We start from the raw sequence: 20,401 nt of genomic DNA on the forward strand, positions 1-20,401 counted from the left end.
TCTTAAGGTATTCATCCATCTTTGCATACCAAGCTCGGGGAGCTTGTTTTAATCCATATAAAGCCTTGATCAATTTGCAGACTTTATGTTCTTTTCCTTCAACTTCAAAACCTGGTGGTTGGGTCATATACACTTCCTCCTGTAAATCCGCGTTGAGAAAAGCACTTTTCACATCCATTTGATGAACTTTCCATCCTTTTTGAGCGGCCAATGCAAGTGTTAATCGAATGGTGTTCCATTTAGCTGTTGGAGCAAAAGTTTCTTCATAATCAATGCCTTCCTGCTGTGCAAAACCTTTTGCGACAAGTCGTGCTTTATACTTGTCAAGTTCACCCTTCTGATTATACTTAATTCTGTAAACCCATTTACATCCTATGGGTTTAACATTTGTTGGACAATCAACAAGTTTCCAAGTGTTGTTATCAATTACTGCTTGATATTCTTCAACCATAGCCTGTTGCCATTCTTTATGTTTTACTGCCTCTTTGTATGTGGAAGGTTCAATAAAATCATTTTCTATCAAGGCAAAATTGCCTTCACTTCTATGTGCCCTTCTGGTGCCAGTTTTATTCTGTTCATCAGGCTTGACATCTTTCAAAAGTTGAACTGCCCATTTCGGAAGTTGGTGCTCACTTGTTTGCGCTTCTGTAAAGTCCCCATCATTGTAAAGAGGATTAATATAAACTGATGTTCGTCGTTCAGGTGAAGAATGTGGAGAATCACTGTCAGAAGAACTGTTGCTGCTTGGAGATGCGGATGAACTGCTAGAAGACCCAAATGATGTTGTTGATGTAGATGGACTGGATGACTCATCGTCAGAGGAAGGAAAATCAAGTTCATACCAATTTGGTGAAGTTGGTTGACTTTGCATTTTTCCATTTCTTTTACTTCCCTTAGTTTCTAATTTGGGAAGAAGATTTTCAATTTCTTCAGCACTCTTACTCTCTGTTTCATCAAAAATGACATCCCTGCTCACAATGAATTTTCCATTGGTCAAAAGACGATACCCTTTCTTCTCATCAGAATAGCCAATCATTGTGCATTTTAAACTTCTTGAGTCAATCTTAGTTCGTTTTTCTTTCAGAACTAAGGCATAACACACTGACCCAAAAACTCTAAGATGTTTAACTCAAGGTTTGAAATCAAACCAAGCTTCATAAGGTGTGATTCCGTCTAAAGAAGCAGTTGGAGATCTGTTTCTTAAGTAGACAACTGTATGTATTGCTTCCGCCCAATATGTTGGACTTAACCTCTTGAATGTTAACATGGATCTCGCCATTCCTAACAAAGTGCTATTCATTCTTTCGACTACTCCATTTTGTTGTGGAGTGTAAACATTAGTGAGATGTCGTCTTATGCCATTTTCACTACAATAAGTTCTGAATTCATTTGAAGTGAATTATCCCCCAATCCGTCCTGAGAGTACCTATCTTTTCTTTGACTTCATTTTCAACAAGTTGGCGAAAAAGTTTAAACTTATCAAATGCTTCTGACTTGTTCTTCAAGAAGTAAACCCAAGTCATTCTACTGAAATCATCAAAGAATAGTAAGAAATATTTGCAACCACCAAATGAAGTTTGTAGTGGTCCAAAAACATCACTGTGAACTAGTTGTAGCCGCCCATTTGCACGCCATGAACTTGTTGGAAAACTTTCTCGATTTTGTTTGCCATAAATGCAAGCTTCACATTTTGCATTTTCCCTTTTGAATGTGGGAAGTCCTTTAACCATTCCTTGTTTCTGCAATTGAGAAAAACTGTCAAAATTCAAATGTCCATATCTTACATGCCATAGTCTCATAGGTGAAATACCTGTAGTCACTACCCCTGCAAAATCAGAATGCCTTGGAATAACTGTCCCTTTCATCCGTAACAGTTTTCCATCTTCATAACCTGTCATGACTGTTTTCAAGTTTTGTTTCACTGAATTAATCTTCACTAAACCATCTTCCATAATCACCTGATGTCCTACTTGTCGAATCGTGACTAAAGAGAGAAAATTTTTCTTGAAACTGGGTACATACCATACATTGGAAATCATTTTTTCTCCAATGTCAGGGAGAAAAACTTTTACTACTCCTTTTCCATAAGGAGTATGTTTTGTATCATCAGCAAGAAAAATGGAATTAAGTTGGCATTCTTGAAAATTCCAAAAAAAATCACGTCGACAAGTCATGTGCTGAGTTGCCCCGGAATCCAAGATCCAGGCATCTTCATAGTCACTTCTAAGATGGGATGAAATTTGTGATGTTGGTGAGGAAGTAAAAACATATTCCGAGTTATCTTCATCTTGATCATTTGCAAATTGTGCTGAATGCTGCTGAAACTTGGGAATTTTATTAAGTGAAGTTCGACAATCTTCAGCATAATGGCCAACTTTGTTACATCTTCGACACACAATTTGACTTAAGTCTCTTCCTCGTCCTGAAGATTATCCTCTGCCTCTACTTTGACCTCTATTTTGAGATTGTCCTCTACCTTGATTATTATATCCTTGTCCTTGAAAATTGCCTCTTCCTTGGTTGTTTCCTCTACCTTGAAAATTATTTCTTCCTCTTCTGTTAAAATTGTTTCCTCTGCTTTGGCTTCAACCTCGATTATGTGCTGCTTGATTCTGATTCCATCTGCCTCTTCCTCGAGAACTATCTGTTGATGACTTACTAGTGCTGGTCTCTGTGAGAAAAACATCTTCACCAACTTTCTTCTTCTTCCCAAAATTTTTATCATGTTGACTCAACATTTCACAAAGTTCATCAAACTTTAGTTTTTCTAATTTCCCAGTTACTTGTAAAGTTTCTAAAAAATGCGTATAGGAAGAAGGAAGCCCAACAATTACAATTGTGACCATAAAGCTATCATCAATTGCGGGAAAACCAGCATTAATAATTTCCTGCCTAATATTCTTAAGTCTGGAGATATATTCAGGAATATCACCATCTTCAGTTAATTTTTGTTGCAACAATTTTAATTGTAAATCGACTTTCTTTGATTCAGGCTGAGTATCAAAGAGGTCTTTAAAATTTTTCAAGGCATTCCATGCATCTAAAGCATTTTCTATATGGACATAGATTTCATCATTCACAGACGATTTAATAAGAGCTAGGTCTTTAGCATTCTTGATTTCCCATTTTGCCAGTGCATCTGCATCTGTGGGTTTATTCGGCTTAACATCTCCATCACATATTCCCTGCCATAATTCATTGTAAATGAGTGTGCTTTCGATGAGACGATGCCATGTTTTATAAGATTTGGTGCCTTCAAGTTTGTCAGAATCAGAAAACAAATTAATCAACTTAGACATTTTAGCGTTGTAGCGTCACACCAAGAATCAGAACAGAAATGACAAGATAGTCAACACAAAACGCAAAAAAAACACGATCTATCGGGGCTTGGCCTTGACCCTCGAATAGTCGTCAAAACAGGAGACAATTGACTGATCTTTGCACTTGGCTCTAGTCAATTTCTCAAATTTTTACAGGGCAACTTTCAAAATTTTACTTTTTACAATGGTGCATTTGCACAATATGGTAAAAAAAAATTTACCCCCCCTCAAAGTAAAAAATACTTTGAGTTACAATGTGATGATCCCAAAAAACTTCTTAAAAACAAATTACCCAACACACCTTATCTCCCCAATTTACAAATTACAAATAAAAATCCTTATTACTCCAAATACAAAATAAAACACTTATATCTCCACAAAATATTCTTCAAATTTACAAAATGTGCTTGCCCCTGGCTTCTGGGCATTTTTTGAACGGTAGGCATGGGACTAGCTGAGGCTGCAGTGGATGATGCATAGCTCTAAAGATAGACACCAGTAAAGGCATCATTCAGTGAGGATGGAGAAGATGAAAGCCGAGGGATTCAGACTGGAAAGTGCTTATTGCGTACTCTTGCACTCGTCTTCAGTTGCGTTGCATCGTTGTTTCATCAGTGGCCTACACGGGGCTCCTCAACGTAATTGAATTTGCTGGGCTTTCCATTCCACGTGCTCTTATCAATAGCCAGGAACTATTTGTGATCATAGCTTCTGCAATCACGCTTTTCTTCATGGGTTCATATTACAGGTGACGATGTATGTATGTTAGGCAACGAAGTTCTTTCTGAAACAACAGTGCTCCTTTGCCTGTTCACTTGTCTTCTGTTTATTCTCGAGGAATTAGAGTTTAGCATGAGTATAAATAGCATTCAATGTGCCGGTATCAAGTTAAAGGTTTTGCAGTGCTTGGGAAATTTTTGAAGCACGATTCAGAGACTGAGAAAATAAAATGAAGGGAAGAAGCCATAAAGGGTACACGAAATGAAGAGTCCTGGCTTAAACTTCTCGGCAAAAAGTGGTGATCAGAGATTTGATAGCGTTGTAAATGATTTTGCACTACTGTTGGTGAGAATTGCTGCGCTGCAGCGGTGCTATGTCCTATGCAAATTGTCCATGCCTTCCAGGCAATCGTAGACTAGAGGTCTTTTAAAAAGGCGGCAGAGTTTCTTGACACTAAGGTAACCCCATAACAGAGAAACGCCAGAGACAGAATTAAGAGTTTCTATGAGCAGAACATGGCCCAGGTTAATTTGAAACAATATAGGTTCAGATCTAGCTCGGCGCTCAGAAAAAATATGAAATATAATTCATTATATATATATATTACTTGCCCACATGTAGTCCTAGGCTAATATGCAGCTTCAGGCTTCTATGCAGCTTTTTTTTTTTAAATGATTTTAGAATTGGCAGATCTAAAATCAATAAAAAAAATTGTTGCAAATTTCATACCAATCTTTTGCTGATCACTTCAACGGAGTTGAGTTTTTCCACGATCTGATAGAGATGGAATCTCCTCCTCAAATCAACTGCTGGAATCTCTTCCTCAAATCAACTGCAACATTACTGGAGCTCTGATACCACAATAATGGCAGAAGTGTCCTCAGACGCGTAATTTTATTAATCAGAAAAAAAACAATTACATAATTGATTTTGCAAGAGTTTACACCCGAACAACCAAACACTCTTGCAATGAGCTATTTATAAGCTCCATGTCCTAACTACCTCTAATTATGGATCACTTATTAAATAACAAGTGTCCATTTACAATAAATGCTATTCAAACCAACTAGCTAACTAATCTCCTAAAATAGAGCCTAAGATACGACACATTTGGAGAGTCATATCTAGTTACAACAATATGCTAATTCTAAAAGTCTCCATTAAATAATTAAACATTATAGAATAATAATTATTAATTTAATATCTTAAATTAATAATTATTTTATTCTAATTTTATAACCTATGATAAAATTGTATTTTTGGATCATCTAACAAATCGCAATTACTGGACTTGAGTTATGTTTACAGTAAATCTGAAAGTAGGGGAGACCGACCGCATCCATGATTCCCTATACTGAAAGGATACCAGATAGTCTTGGTGACATTGGCGCAGCGGAAGCATGGAGACCAAGCAGTGAACATGAAACAGTTTGAAAGTTGTGGAGGATTGAATGATGGTGCACTTAGGAGTGATTGTCGAAGGCTCAAAATAAGGTAATATCGCTCCTCCTATGAGCATGGATTACACATTGTTGTCCTGACTGTGTTTTGGAAAACCATCATTGTTCTGGCATTGTGGCATCAAACCACCATACCACCCATCGTGGCTCCATCGAACAGTTTCTACCAGTCTACAGTTTACATAACCCCAATACGTTACTCTTTGTACCTGTCAGATTGCAGGACCTAAATACTGGTATATACGTTGGATTTCTCTGTGCGTTATACATTGGCTATTGTCAAATCTCATCATTAGTTGAATTAGGCATTACTTTCGCCTGATGCAGACAGTCGCTTGAGGCATTCATATCCTTTTTGAACCCTCTTCTGCTCGAAATACTCTGTTTGTTACGGACCAGGGTCCATCTCAAAACCCGTGGACGTAATTCACACTCGCACCATTTTGTGTGACTTGAGTTCCAGACTATGTAAGACCTAAAGAACATAGGCCAATTTTTTGACTGTCAAAGTCATCCAACGAAGCAATAAATTCCTCACGCAGCACCTCTGTTCGACCGAAGTCATTCCGGGGAGAGCTGAACATCTGTTACGACATTATCAACACCAGTGCCAACCAAAACGGCATCGGCGAGACCTGAGTTAAATTCTGGGTAGAGTTTAACATCTGTTACGACATTATCAGCACCAGTGCCAACCAAAACAGCATCAGCGAGACCTGAGTCAAACCCGACTCCCAAATCCAGGCCCGCTAATTTCTGCAAAGATGCCGCCATAGTTGGATCCGAAGTCGAGACTGCCTTTCTAACGACCATATCACATACGAACTCCTTACATAACCTCCATTCTCAGGTTCAGTATAGCACCATGTACAGCGATGAAAATAAAACAAAACAAAATCTTCGCAGGTAAGCATCGTATTAAAATCATGTTTGTACTCCTCACTAGTAGGTCGTAGGTTCAACAAATGTCGCTATTTTCTACATATCACAATATGATAGCAGGTATCTCATCAATATGCTTTGTGTGGCAAACGTGCATGTTCCATGATATGTTGAATGCAAAGTTGAATAGTTGAACGCAATATGTTGGTTATATGGTATGAATACCTGCATTGAATGATCAAACCTGCTCTTTTAATCTATGTGCATTGGTCGTTGAGTATGTATGTTAGTTTGGCATAAGCGTTGGTTGGAGAAATATTGGTGGACACGCAGGTATAGTTTTTCTTAGAATTTGTTATCTTGGATTCAAATTCTCTCTGAGCGTGAATACGTAGCGTCCATAACGCATTGAATCGTTGGCTCCCAGTGTTGTTCGAAGAATGATGGCTTAATTCATTTGATACACAAACCCTTATCTTCGATGTATTGATATTGAGCTGGTCTCCAAGATTTGTCATAAAAAGGATGTATTGGTTTGTATAGATTGTACTTTTGCAACGCTTGTTAACCAGAAAGCGTTAGCACTCGGCGCAGATATTGTATTGCATTCGGTAACTAAATATATTGCAGGTCATAATGATGTTCTTAGAGGCAGTTTGAGTGGTACAAACAAGGTTATTGGCACAGTACGTGCTTTGCACAATGTCTTGGGAGGTGTATTAAGTCCAAATGCAGCGTACTTGTTTCTTCGTGGCATAAAGACCCTGAATCTTCGTGTACAGCAACAAAATTCAACAAATTTAAGGATTGCCCACACTTTAGATGCACATCCAAAGGTTTCTCATGTCCATTGGTATTTCGAGGATTTCCATCCTCATCCATTCCATCAAAGAACTGAGAAATTTCTATTAATGTGGTCTGAGCTGTTAAAAGGGCACCCTCATCAATTGGACGATTAATTGGAACAACAGAGTTCAATGTTCATAAGCATTGAGGGCTATCTATATTCTTTAAAGTTGCGGTTATTTGGCATTGTGTGAGATATTTGTGCAACATTGTCATTAAATGGAGCAAATTGATGATGCATTACAGTTATTAAATAGTCTAATCTTTTCCACTGTTGATGAGACAGTCAAAATCAGTAAGGATTTTCACTCAGAAATTTAGACATGTCTACAAAATGCACAGGAAAAGATTGATTTTTTGCAGCTTGAATCACAGCTACAGCAAGAAGAGCTACATCAAAATAGACATCATTCTAAACCTGTTTTTGTTCAGAACATTGATACAACCACCCATCCACAACAAGTCAATAATGTTACTGTTCATTCAAATAAAGCAGCAGTTGTACATGCAGATGTAGAAACTCAGTCTGCACTTCCCAAGCCCATCATCAGACCTTGGGAATAGCTTGTCCACAACAAGCACAGAACTGGTCTTGGATATGACAAGGACTTGTCCTTTCATATTCCAGACTACTCAAAGCCCATTCAGTTTTAGAGTGTTGGATTCATTCATGACAGTTCACCTGCTCCTCATGACAGTTCAGCTTCAACTGTTCCAGACTCTACCCCTCTTCCACAACAACAACAACAGATCATAAAATGCCAACACTGTGACCGAGTTGGCCATTTGAAAGATCATTGTTTTGATCTTCATCCATGTAAGCACTATCATAAAACCAACCATTCTTCACACATATGCTTCAGTAACAAACACCCTGCAAGAACAAAGATTCATCTTGGATGGATCGCTTCTTGGCAATGGGCATCAACAGCCAAGAAGATATTCCAAACACATGTCAGAACTTGTTCCAGAGTATTGAAAAGTCTTGCAGTTGAGTTTCCTCCATCATCTCACCTTGTATCTGACAAGGGGGGAAATGATGGTCATCTACAAGCTTCAAAGTCACATCAAGCGAGCCTGAGCCACAACCTGCCACACTAGTTTCAGAGGTGTAGCCAGAGACAAAGATGCCCGTGAACATGCCTTCAGTTGGCAATCTGGGACACTTCCTCTAGCAGAAGACTTCAGCTTCTTGCTAGTTTTGGAAGAATTCCAGGAACAAAATTGAGAACACTTCCTCTAGCAGAAGACTCTAGCTTCTTTCCAGTTTTGGAAGAGTTCCAGGAATTGCATTAAGCATTCCAGAGTTGTTGGTCATCCTTAAATCATCACAGGTTGAGACTTCCCTTTTCAAGTTGAAGTTTTACCTTTTATGCGGGGTGAGACCTCCCTTTTATGGTTGAAGGTTTCCCTCTTTAAAACAATAGGATCACTTCCTCTAGCAGAAAACTTCAGTTTCTTGCCAGTTTTGGAAGAGTTCCGGGAACTGTACTAAGTGTTCCAATGTTGGTGGTCATCCTTAAACCACCACCCTTTATACCAACATTTCATAGAGCACATTCAGCCTAGTGTTGCCATGCATATTTGCACATTTTGTATTACAACTCTCTTCTTGGACTCATACATAACCCTTCGGATTAAGGGGGAGAATGTTGGACACCTAATCCTTAATGGGTTAGTGTGGAAGCCGAATAGATCAAAGTAGTCCAAGATACCATGGGATGTGAAACCCAATGGTCACCACATGTACTATAAATGTATATCTCTTGTGAATAAAAATTGTACTTGGATTTTTTATCTTTCATATTTCTGGTTGCCCATGTGTGTTTAACAAATATGAGCCGTTGTATCGCAAAGATCAATGGCGGAGATTTGATCAGAGGGGCTACCGAGAGGCGGACAGCGAAGACAATCGTTAGTCGTTGGATCGCTGTGAGGAAATTCTGACAGAGATTGATCGCGAAAGGTGTGTGCGCGTTAAACGACTGGGAGACAGTTTTTGCGGGTGGGCAATATTCCCTGCACCACTTTTGATGCAACGGTGGTATCCATATAACAATGCGTGATCCAGTTAAAACATGACATGTGGCATACGAAAACCACCCCCTCCCCCCCCCCCCCCCAGGTTGACGCGTGCATACGTTGTGCGATCGGGGAAAGCGTCAGCCGTCCGATCTCACGATAGACGCGATCAACGGCGGGGAGGTGCACGATATTTAACACGCGGGAAAAGGCCGAAAAGGGTTATGGAGGGGCAGATCACGTGGGTGCGGGCTGATAAGTTTAGTGCCCAGGGCTTAAATAAAAGGGGTTATGCAGAATTTATACAAAAAAAAAAATGCAGCGGGGTAAAGGAATTGAGCGGGAAATAGGTAAAGGCGAGGGATTGGAGGGGTTTTTGAAAGAAACAGAGACAACTGAGTGTGAGGAAACTTGAAGGAGCAGAAAGGGAAATGACGGTTGCGAGGCCCTTTCGGCACAAACTCACCATCAAACCTGAAAATGACCTTCAAAGCACTGAATTTTATAGTAGAGCTAACACTGGCTCCTTCTGGGGATGAGATCCTCCCTGTGAGGTCTCAAGAACCTGCAGACCAATGCCTTCATATAAAACTCAGCTTTAAAAACATTTCCTGGTATCCATTGGGCATGGAGTCAACTAAGCCTACAATAGAAACCTGTAAAAGAACATGATTACAATCACTAAGGCTTGAAAGCCTTAAACAACATAAATATTCAAAAACTGGCCAACTGATGGGCCATCAAAATTGTTTCTCCTGCTCTCGACCCCTTCATCATAGAGCTGCAAAATAGGATTTATTTGATCCTCTACCTCAAACAGTTTAGGACATTTGAGCTTGATAGGTAGATATGGATCAAATTTCATCTCCCTTCAGTGTGCTTTTTTCCTTGGATGTTCTTCTTGGGAGCCTCTGTACACCTACTGAATAACCATGAATGTTGTGTGCTTATCTTTGTCACCTGTGGCCTGCACAACTAATATGAAAGATGCACCACTGTATTCTTGTGTAGGGGACATAGGGACATTATCTGCCCCTTTATTTTTCTTTGGAAAATCCTCATCCAAGGATGAGTCCCGTAACTGTACATCCTCTTCCTATGTCATCTGATAAGCTGCCATTTTAATCTATGTGGAGGATAATTGGGCAGGCATCAGAGTATCAAGATTGAGGTGATCAGTCTCAACCTTGGGCATTGAATTTCATTCTGCCTCAGTGTTCAAGGGGAAACTATGAGGGATTTTTTTTGAGCAGACAGAGGAACAAAAGATGATGGGGAGGTTTCTTCTCCCTTATTGATCACAGTGCTCGGAATGATAACAGGCTGGCTAATTTGCAGATCTGCATAGCCATGTGAAGATGAGCTGTCTTCGGGCACAAATTCTTGGAGGATGAAGGTGCCTTTTGTTGATTGTTGCTGCTGATAAGCTTGTTGTTCTGCAGCTACAACAAACTGACCAGTAGTGCCTCTTGATAATGCTTTTTCATATGCAGCTCTGGTTAGGAAAGGAGCACCTTCCAAACCATGGACCTCCTCTTCTTCTTTAGGCTACTCTTCTTCCATGATTGAATTCTGCAAAAGGGTCTTGACCCCTTTATCTTCATTTGTAACTTTATTTCTTTGCAGAATCTGCAAATGTTCATGTTTTCCTCTACATGGATTTGGAGTTGGAAAATAAATGGGAGAATGAGCTCCTACTTCATCAAAATGCTGCTCAGCCTTTAGCTTGGAAACTTCAGAGGCCAAAAAATCAATCATCCTAGCTAATTCATCTAGCTCAGGCTCTGAGGATGATGAGGATTCATCTCCCTGTCTTCTCCTTTCAACATCACCTTCGAGTCTTTCTGCAACAATAATATTTGCTTCTACTTCAAAGGCTACAGTTTGCATATCAGCCAAAGAAGCACATTTTCTTTCTCTTAACAACAAACAGAACTGAGAACTGAAAGCACTAGCATAAGTAAGCATAGCAAAAGTAGGGGTAGGTCTTACTTCAGCTGGAATTCTGCTATACATATGATTGAATCTGATGTTAAATTCAGATAGTAGCTCACCATCTTCTCTCTGCAAGTTCCCAAAATCATCATGATAAAAGAGCAGATCTTTATTATTCCCCCACTGCTTTAAAAATACATCATCTAGGGCCTCAATATCTGCAATAGACCTAGGGGGTAAATTTCTGAACCATTTTCTAGCTTCCCCATCTAGTCTTTGAACAAAAACCCTCATCCAGACATCCTCTTCATTAATATCTAGATTATCAGCATAACAATAAAAATATTCGAGGTGCTCTTCTAGATACTCCTTCTTTACCGGTAAACTTTGGCATAAACTCTTGATAATCTCTTGTAGGCATGGCATTCAAAGGGGTAGGCAAGACTAAGGGTCCATACCTAGCAGCAACTATTCTTTCTATCTTTGTGAGGGCTTGTTGTCCTGCCATGACTGAGGTATACGGAAGGGATACTCGTGGATTGAGTGGAATGAATCAATGAAAAGAATGATAGAAACAGAGGAATATGATGGACAACATGGATGCTTCTTTGAATTGAGGTGTGAAAGGGAAATGAATGACTAAGGAGCTAAATGAATCTCTGAGGGTGACATTCACTAACAGAGATACATGGAACTTTTAAGGTTTACCTGATCTTGGTGCTCCTTACTACGATATTTTCTTCTATTGAATGTTCTTCTCAGGATCAGGCACTAGCTCAGCTGATAATTTCTAAGGATTTCTGCGAGCATGCCTCGACATCTGTGCCATAACTGCAATGTGGAGTCGCCAAATGATGGTCTTCCTCCAATGGAGTCACTAGATAGATGATTACAACCAAATTATGTTCCTAGACCTTGTCTATCATCAAAATCTGGAACTGTGTCGTTATCCCAGGGAAGCTGAGCTTCAATCTCCTCTCCCCAGCAACGACGCAGTTAATGTTATCACCCTAAGAAACTCTCCTAGGTTGTATCTCAGAGATGCTCGGGAACATTATAAACTCAACAAAACTGTTGGAAAAATGGTGGATGAATGAAGGAAATGCTGCATATTCAAGCCAAATAACCACTTCTACTATGCTTGACCCCAAACATGGGTGAACACCCCTAGACTACAAGGCTTTAGACCACAAATTACTCACAGTTTAAAGAAAATGTGATGATGGATAAGACTGACCGCACCAGAAGATGCACAGGACCCTGTGATGGCCGGCTGCAACCAGTTAAAAGGTCTGTAAATCTATTTCCTAATGCACAGACAGGATGACAGCTCTCCGGCATTAAAACAATAGAAACCTACATACAAATTCAATGATACATACTAAATCCAAACACAGAGGTGGGATGACAGCCCCTCTAATGCTAAACATCTACAACACATGAATAAATTCATAACAGGCACAACCTAGAACAAAGAAGAAGAAGTGGAAAGTGAGCTATTAACAACAAAAGAAGCTTGCATTAGTTGAAAATGAAGACCAGATGTTGCAGGTATCATAGTAGTTATAGTCTCCAGAAGTTGAAGCTTACAAAAAAATAACATTCATCCACCTATTACATTTTGTCTTCTCAGTATATATGGAGGTTGAATACAAAAAAAAAATATCTACTAACCTATGCGTGGAGGGGTCATAACTGACCACCAACTGCATTTACAATCTGAAATGGGCCTCTACTACACTTTGTCTGCTTTAATAAACAAAATCGACCTTTTCTGCTGCACAACAGTCCTTCTCTGAGCAGGTGGAATATAATATGGAACATGCTCCATCACTGATAAATGCTTGAACTGCTCGAGGATGGTCCTTTTTGTCCTTCAACCATTCTGAGTTGAATGCAGTAGTTGAGGCTTAAGTGCGCATAGCCAGATTCTGGCCTCCTTCTTCCTTCAGGAACATGATACAAGTTAGGAGCATGGAGACTTCATGGCAGATGAGGAGCAAGACAAAGACAGATAACAACCATTGGATCGCAGAGATCAATGGCAAAGATCGCTGGCGGGAGGAATTGGGAAGAAATAGGCAAAGTGAATATGAGTCGTTGAATCGAAGAGATCAACGATAGAGATTTGATCAGAGGGGCTATAGGGAGGTGGACGGCGAAGACAATTGTCAGTCGTCAGATCGCTATCAAGAAGATCCGATGGCGATCGGGCATGAAAGTTTTGCGCACGTTAAATGGCGGGGAGGCAGTTTTTGCGGGTTCGGCGCAACGGTGGTATCTGTATAACAATGTGCGATCCATTTAAAACATGACGCGTGGTATACGAAAACCACCACCCCCACGGGTTAACGCACGCATAGGTCGCGCGGTCGGGGAAAGTGTCAGCCGTCCTATCTCGTGATAGATGCGATCAACGGTGGGGAGGTGCACGATATTTAACACGCGGGAAAAGACCGAAAAAGGTTATGGAGGGGTGGGTCATGTGGGCGCGGGCTAATAAGTTTAGCGCCCGGTGCTTAAATAAAAGGGGTTATGCAGAATTTATACAGAAAAAACAAAGGCAGTGGGGTAAAGGAATTGAGCGGGAAATAGGTAAAGGCGAGGGATTGAAGGGGTTTTTGAAAGAAACAGAGACAATGGAGTGTGAGGAAACTTGAAGGAGTAGAAAGGGAAACGACTGCTGCGAGGCCCTTTCGGCACAAACCCACCATCAAATCTAAAAATTACCTTCAAAGCACTGAAGTTTATAGCAGAGCTAATAGTAACTTGTTGACAATTACAAATAGGGAGGCATCTTTTGTATGTTATTTTCAATTTAGATGATCATTTTCTTCTCTATGGTAGGCACAATGTTAACTACATAGTAAACATTCTAGGTTGGCATATGCAGATGCATCAATATTCTAAGGGTGATCTTGATGGGAATACTCTTATGCTTGTTTGGGGGACTAACAATAATGTTCAAGATGTTAATCAAGTAGTTCAACATTTTATTAAGAATTATAGAGTATGATCCCTTAGATCTTGAGGGAAAATACATGCGGATTTTAGAGCAAGTCATATTTGTTTGTTCTCTTATTTTTAATCGTTCTCCACTTATTAACATGTTTTACATGTAGTTATTATTTGGTTGGATACCTTGTATATTGTGTTGACCGTAGTTAGTTTGTGATCCTTGCAGACAATGGAAGTAGAAGTCGATTCTTTGAACTTTGATGCAATGAACATCTTGGATCATGATGACAACCTTTATGGGAAAATGGTTAGATAACCCCTTTAATTTCTTACTATTTTTGATATAGTTTTGATGTATGTTGTTATTCTCCTTAAAATGTTGTGGAAGAAGGACATATAGGTAGGCAGACTGCAATCCTCTCAAGTTTCATGTGTCAAGCCTATATCTCATTTTCAACTTATTGTTTCATTTGCACAGTGCTTTCATATTGACCACCCCATAAAATTGTATAAAAAAATTATGTTTATTTACATAAATTCTTTTGTATTCAGGAAAGAATATTCAATCTCAAAGATGCAGTTAACATGCAAGATTTGAATCACTCAGGTAGGATTTGGTGACCAGTGCATTTTTTTCTATGTTATCTACATCTCTTTAGACATTTTTTCCAATGCCCCTTTTTGGTAGAAACTAATCCTAACTTGTGTTGCCTTTGTAATATAGATATTGAGAAAATGGTTTCAGTGAGAGGGATGATTATATGATGCAACTCAATAATTCCAGAAATCAAAGAGGTATTTTTTAGATGCCTTGTTTGTGGCTATGCTCCACCACTAATGCCCATTGATAGATGTATTCCGTCTGCTCGAAAAAAAAATTGTTTCGTAGTTATAGATTTTGACTGTAGCCTACAATCCTTAATTATGATACAGTTGTTTGCATAGAATAGAGTTTATAATGAAGGGAAAATAATTTGATTTTAGAGTGATGCATCAATGTTCATGATTTATTCATGTGATTGGAAATAGTTCTCAACCTCTCTTAGTGAATACTGCTTGTTGCCTATGAAAATGGTTGTCTCAAAAGAGGTTCAAAAATGTATTTGGAAACCCATTTTTTTTACTCATAGTGTGTCTACCAGGTTGAATTGACATACTTACTCGATGTGGAAGGCCAGAATGTGCTGCTATGAACTCCATGAATTTGGTTCATAATAGATGCAGGTATTTATCAATATAGTTGAGTTAAATAGTAATCTAGTTATTGAAAACAACATTCTCATTTTCATTTATTTTGGGGTCATTTTTTTTGACAAGTAGATCATAAGGCTGCAAGAAACCCCCAATTCCATTCCAAAGGGGGAAACCTCACATACAGTCAGCTTGTTAATGCATGAAAATCTAGTAGATGCTGCCAAGCTTGGTGATAGAGTTGACGTAGAGAGTGATTTCCAGAATTATTTTTTGTAGAAAAAATATTGTTGTGAAAGGTGTTTTGATCATGGCTTGTGAATCTTTTGCAAGTAACTAAAATCATTGCGGACATGAGTGTTAGACTAGGACAAAATGAGAGGATAGTAAAATCCCCTTTTAGGGTATAATCATGTCCCAAAGTTTCTTTTGCATGTGCTTGGAGATTTGTTCTTCTTACTCTGCATTATAAATGAAATATTTAAATTTTGTTTGTTTGTAGACTTACATCGACTACCTTCACTTAAATAAGGAAGACAAGGCACAACTACAAGCTGAAGATCCAATGGAGCGTGATGCCACTAGTGATAGCTTTGCTTCTTTTCAAGAAGGTGATATTTCAACTGCTTTGTATGAAGCCAAGGTATAAATTTACTCTTATCTTTACCTTTTTGCTAAAGTAATGGATTTACTAAATTCACTAACATGTTTTTCTAATATTTAGGTTGAGAATTTGAAAGGGATATCATGGCATCTTGTATATCTGATTTGCAGATTGAGAAGTTCAAAGAGCTATCATGGAAACCTAATATCTATGAGAAGTTAACCAACTCGTTGGCTCCAGGTATATGGGCGCTGAAAGATGTGAAAAAACTTTTATGTTAGTTAATACTACCTAAAACCTTTTTGTCTGTCATTTCTAGTAATTTATTATACCTCTACTGTGATCCAACCCTTGAAGTGGCTATTGTTGCTAAAAACAACTTTTTAGGGGAAAGCCACTAAACTTAGCCATAGTTGTCTCTTTCCATGGTGACAGCAACATTTTTCTTGTTGGGGACCCAAGTATGAGGTAATTATCAACTACTTCAGTATGTACATAAGTTGGCTGCTCGAGGTATTTATACAAGTGGTTGAGGAAGCTTTGCAATTGGTTTGATTGTTTATGTGTCAAAGGATTGTGAAACTAGTGAAACTATATGTTTAAAAACTGTGATGTTGCATCATTGAATCTTTTAATAAGAAGCAATGGAATTGTCACATCCATTGAAATTCTAGATTATTAATTAGTTTTCAAATTTAATAGGCATTGAAAAGTGGAGCACTAGTACTAAGTGACAGAGTATTTTGTTGCATAGATGAGTTTGACAAGATGTTAGATAATGCTTGAAGCATACTACATGAGGTGGGATTTCCATCTTCAAATTAGTTGACTATATATTGTGCATTCGATGGTTTTCTCTTGATCAAGCTTACCCACATTCTATTGTATTTCTACACGTTTTTATCACTTCTTAATGTGTTATATTATTTGAGGCAGGTGATGGAACAACATATCGTGTCAATTGCAAAGGTTGGGGTCATAACATCACTTAATTCCATAAAGTCTATGTTAGCTTGTGCCAACCCTAGTGGTTCAAGCTACAATGTGAGACTTTTAGTCATTGACAATATACAACTTCCTCCAATATTTCTCTCCAGGTAAATTTTAGTTAGTGTTTTGGACATGGTATGAGTCCTTACGAGGTTTGATAACTTTTCAAATCCACAAAATTAAGGGTTTGCTCCTAAAATTTTGATTTTATTTACCTGGTTCTTGAAAACATCGATGATTAAACTCATTTGGGCCTTGCGAGGCATTTTGTTGCATTACATTATGAAGAGCTTGGGGTATGGAATTATGTCTATTTCTTGGGATGGATTCATATGGTACTTGATGGACATTATTCTAGTTTACATGACTGCAATTATATCATTTATCGTTACAGGACGTAAGAGTGGACACATTGGATGTGTGAACCCTAACTTTATATATAATTTATGCAAGACCACACATACATCCAAAGATATCTGATGAGGCTACAAAGGATATTACCCATGGTTATGTTGAAATGCTCCGGAGGGGAAACTTTCTTAAAAATAGTAAAAATCTTAGTTGCACATGTGTCCAAAATATTCACTGAAAATAGAGTCAAACATAATGTTTGACCTCTCTCTTTCTCTCTCTCTCCCTTCCACATCATATTTATATACAAATAAAATTCTGCATGCTGTGCTAATTCAATTTTGGTCCCTTGGAAAAATTTGTAGGTTATCACCACAACACCTAGACAAATTGCGAGCTTAATTAGAATTAGTGAATCACATGCTCGTATTTTATTCTCTGAGTGGGTAAGAAGCCAACCTAAACTACAATAGAAGTTGTGCATATACCTATCTTCCTAGGTAAATCAAAGTGCATATGTGACTGTAAAATTTTATATATATATATATATATATGGCCATGACAATTGAATTATACAAATCTTGCTTAATAGTGGTGGTCTGTGCAAGTTGAAAGGTGTGATGTGGCTAAAGCATTCATAATACTTGAAGTTTCCCTTCAAAAATCCATTGTTGATCATGTTACTGGTAAATTATACAACTTTCTTGATAAAAGGTGGTTAATTTTCTCGGGTTTACAAGTCTCTTATTATATAGTCTTGAAACATGTCAGTGTCACTCGTATGGATGGAACGATGCCTTAGTTTTATTTATATCCATTTATTCCAGATCTAAGGTATATAGTATAAAAAAATGATTTCAATGAATACATTATGTCATGGTGATAGGGACTATTGACATGGATCTCATTACAACAAGAGTTTCTGCCAATAAAAGAATAAGGCGGGCTAATCTAGTTACAACAGTCAGGAATATTGCCATGGAAAAGGTGCAGGCTAGAGGACCATCTACTTGAACATCAGACATGACATATTCTCGACTGTTATAGATAAGCTATCATTGTACTAATTTTTGTTTGCATTAAAATCCTGCCCTATGATATATGGATGAATTGCTAGCTTTTGGATGAGATGCCCAAGAAAGGATTAGTTGATGTTCATCTTCATGATATAAGGATGTCCTCTTTGTATTTGAAATTCAATCATGACTACATATGCTAATTGAAATAATTGATTGTTTGAATGTTGTGGTTGAAATGATTGTCTTTATTAGTTGGTTGCATTGGTATGCTCACATGGTTAAATGGTTTTTCTTTAGGTTTCTTTCAGATTCACAATGCTCTTAGAATCCTCATGACCAAGGGATTTGTAGTTGTTCATGGAGACAATTTCAAGAGAATATAAGACACAAAGTAGTCTCCCTAGAAAGTGGAAAAGTTGTATTTCACATACCCATTCCATCTCTTCTGCTGATGTCTTTTGTGTGATCCTCTTTTGAAGTTGATTGGTAATATTTCTAGGTACTTTATTTGATATAATTGTCAGCCACCTTGAAACTGTTGTACTCCTTAATGGAAGCTTCCCTTATGAAATCAAACAAGTACCAAAAGGGATGAAAAATGAAAGTTAAGAAAATAAGTCTTGAGAATGGTTGTGCCAAACAAATGTAACTTTAGAAATATTTATTCCTTTTGAAGCCTTGATTTATGAGCTTTGACTAGAATATGAAAATGGGTATATCACGAGTCAAAGGTGCGAACCCTTATATTATTCCTTCTTATGTAACCAACAATACAAAAAAATTCTCTTTCAATTGATTTCGTAATCCTAAATTCCTTGAATTATTCAATTGTCCAGTTAAAATTTTATGAAGTAATTGTTTGATTTTAGGGGACATAACTGTTGAAGTTGTAAAATGTGTCATTAAAGTCTACCATGATATTAAAAATTGCATCCATTTATGCCACCAATTGTACATTGATCATTAATTTACTTAGATATCCATTCAAAATTGCATTTATTTCCCCTGTTAGTTTGATTTATGAGGATGGTTTGTATTGCTTAAGATATATGATATTCTGGTTAATTACAAGTGAGGTTGTTAGAGAATCTTGTATAATTTATTCATCTCCAACATTAAATTCACTTCAAAAATCAATCAATAATAGTAAGGAGAAAAAAAAGATAACAAATCATAATAAGAGACATAGATGTTTAGGTAAGAGACTAGGGAAAAAACTCACAAGGGGGAAAAACCCAAAACAAGGATTCCTTTCTTAGAGAGATATTCAACAATATATCAAGATAATCACTATAATGACCTAAGAACATGTCCACAAGTGCATAGGTTTCCTTTGTCAATGTCTCAATAATGTTACGTAAGAGATGAAATTTTGCATCATATGCAGAAGATAAGACTACACTAGATGAAGGGCTATGATGGAAGCATATACCCCAATCATTTGATAGAACCTTAGATCTCAACCACCTTCCCATCGTGTAATGAAACATATTTTCCAGGCATGGAGAGGAGTGTTGCATTCTTCACCTTTTTGTATCATCAAGGAAGACCTCCAGATTCCTCCTGATAGTCCATTATTTGGGACAACATCTCCAAGACAACTTGAGTCTTAGATCTAGCGGTCGAGCCACAACATCCATGTAAATCTAAAGTACTTGGAGGCTAGGAAAAAATTTGAGCAATGAAGCATGGTAAGAGGCTTTTCCCTTAAGATGCATTGGCAAACATTATTCATAAGAATTCAAAAGTGAGTTTATGGTTGGAACACCTGGGCTATTGATGTTGTCTATGTGATTTGGTACATTTCTATGCAACACAATCCCATATTTGATTTCTTTAAGGTGTAGAAAATTAATTTGGATGTTAAATGTGTACATGGTCCACATGACATGTGTAGGGGTCAAATTCAAAAATAAGCGTGGATTCATTAATTCTGGAACTATAGAGATTTGGTAGATCTATACATGAAAGTCCAAAAAGGTGGCCTAAATATTCCTAAAGACTACACGCATGTTATTCTTCTAGCCTTTTTTGAGATAAAAAAGAAGCAGTCAAAATATGACTCTGTAGGTGACTTCTAGTTAAGATATACTTTTAGTTTAA

General features: G+C 37.9%; 1 pseudogene; it reads left to right on the forward strand.

Moving 5' to 3' along the window:
- The first annotated feature begins 6,375 nt into the window (after positions 1–6,375).
- Positions 6,376–18,681, forward strand: LOC149246422 (DNA replication licensing factor MCM4-like; annotated as a pseudogene).
- Positions 18,682–20,401: the final 1,720 nt, after the last annotated feature.

The sequence above is a fragment of the Pinus tabuliformis genome, chromosome 7 (assembly GCF_031772625.1).
Source record: "Pinus tabuliformis cultivar Carrire ecotype Pingquan chromosome 7, CPIR1, whole genome shotgun sequence".
NCBI classification, from domain to species: Eukaryota; Viridiplantae; Streptophyta; class Pinopsida; order Pinales; family Pinaceae; genus Pinus; species Pinus tabuliformis.